Source organism: Chiloscyllium plagiosum, chromosome 13 (genome assembly GCF_004010195.1).
Source record: "Chiloscyllium plagiosum isolate BGI_BamShark_2017 chromosome 13, ASM401019v2, whole genome shotgun sequence".
NCBI lineage: Eukaryota > Metazoa > Chordata > Chondrichthyes > Orectolobiformes > Hemiscylliidae > Chiloscyllium > Chiloscyllium plagiosum.
Window position 1 is genome coordinate 82,231,886 of NC_057722.1, and position 2,413 is coordinate 82,234,298.

The following is a 2,413-nucleotide window of genomic DNA, read 5'->3' on the forward strand; positions in this document are numbered from 1 at the left end:
CCATCCCCTGCAGTTTCCTTCCCCATCCTATGCTTCCTAAATCTTGCCTAATCACATCGTAATTGCCTTTCCCCCAGCTGTAACTCTTGCCCAGTGGTATACACCTATCCCTTTCCATCACTAAAGTAAACATAACAGAATTGTGATCGCTATCACCAAAGTGCTCACCTACTTCCAAGTCTGACACTTGGCTGCGCTCATTATCCAGTACCAAATCCAATATGGCTTCGCCCCTTGTTGGCCTGTCTACATACTGTGTCAGGAAGCCCTCCTGCACACACTGGACAAAAACTGACCCATCTATAGTACTCGTACTGTAGTGTTCCCAGCCAATATTTGGAAAGTTGAAGTCCCCCATGATAACTACCCTGTCTCTATCACTCCTATCGAGAACCATTTTTGCTATCCTTTCCTCTACATCTCTGGAACTAATCGGAGGCCTATAGAAAACTCCCTACAGGGTGACAACTCCTTTCCTGTTTCTAACTTCAGCCCATACTACCTCAATTGACGAGTCCCCAAACATCCTTTCTACAACTGTAATACTGTCCTTGACCAACAATGCCACACGTCCCCCTTTTTTACCATCTTCTCTGTTCTTACTGAAACATCTAAATCCTGGAACCTGCAACAACCATTCCTGTCCCTGCTCTATCCATGTCTCTGAAATGGCCGCAACAACGAAGTCCCAGGTACCAACCCATGCTGCAAGTTCACCCACCTTATTCCGGATGCTCCTGGCGTTGAAGTAGACACACTTCAAACCAACTTCTTGCTTGCTGGTGCCATCTTGCGTCCCTGTAACTTGATTTTGGACCTCCCTACTCTCAACCTTTTCCATACTCGAACTACAATTTTGGTTCCCATCCCCCTGCTGGATTAGTTTAAACCCACCCCAATAGCCTTAGCGAATTTCCCCCCCAGGGTATTGGTACCCCTCTGGTTCAGATGAAGACAATCCTGCTTGTAGAGGTCCCACCTACCCCTGAAAGAAGCCCCAATTATCCAAGAATCCAAAACCCTCCCTCCTGTACCATCCCTGTAGCCACGTGTTGAACTCCTCTCTCTCCCTATTCCTTGCCTCACCAGCATGTGGCACGGGCAACAAACCAGAGACAACAACTCTGTTTGTTCTAGCTCCAAGTTTCCATCCAAGCTCCCTGAATTTCTTCCTTAAATCCCCATCTCTCTTCCTACCTATGTCATTTGTGCCTATGTGGACCCCGACTTGGGGCTGCTCCCCCTCCCCCTCCCCCTTAAGGATCCCAAAAACACGATCAGAGACATCATGAACCCTGGCACCTGGGAGGCAACACACCAACTGTGAGTCTCTCTCATCTCCACAGAACCTCCTATCTGTCCCCCCAACTATGGAGTCCCCAATGACTACTGCTCTGCTCCTCTTCCCCCTTCCCTTCTGAGCAGCAGGGACTGACTCTGTGCCAAAGCTCTGTGCCCCACTGCTTTCCCCTGGTAAGTCATCCCCCTCAACAGTATCCAAAACGGTATACTTATTGTTGAGGGCTTTTGGCTTTTATGTCCAACGTTGGATTTTGCTGGAAGGTCTTGATGATGTTTAGCTAGCTGAGCTGGGGGGGGGGAGGTCTTGTGTTTCAACGGTAGCCTTAATGATAAATTGGCACCATGTACCTTGAACTCATCTCTTCTCTGGAGGATCTACAGCAGGAGCAAGCTATTAGCTTGGCTCTGACAGTGGAGGCATCCAGAGCTAGCTGCTTCCAGGGATGGATGGACTGTTTTATGATGATAGGATGAGTAGGTTCGGCCTGTACTCATTGGAATTGAGAAGAATGAGAGATGACCTGATTGAAACCAGAGTTGTCAGGGGACTGACAGGGGAGATGTAGAAGGACTTTCTTTCCCTTGTGGGAGAGTCTAGGATCAGAAGGCATCATCTTCCCAATAATAATCACCCTTTTAAGACAAAGTTGAGGAAGAATTTCTTCTCCCAGAAAGTAGAAAATGTGTCAAATTCTTTACCACAGAGGGTTGTCATTGTTGGGTAAATATACTGCGGCAAGTGACATTTTTATGGGAATCGAGAGTAAGGCGTTCCCCATGGTAGACTGGTGAGCAAGGTTAGATCTCATAGAATACAGGGAGAACTAACCATTTGGATACAGAACTGGCTCAAAGGTAGAAGACAGAGGGTGGTGGTGGAGAGTTGTTTTTCAGACTGGAGGCCTGTGACCAGTGGAGTATCACAAGGATCGGTGGTGGGTTCTCTACTTTTTGTCATTTACGTAAATGATTTGGATGCGAGCATAAGAGGTACAGTTAGTAAGTTTGCAGATGACACCAAAACTGGAGATGTAGTGGACAGCAAAGAGGGTTACCTCAGATTACAACAGGATCTTGACCAGATGGGCCAATAGGCTGAGAAGTGGCAGAT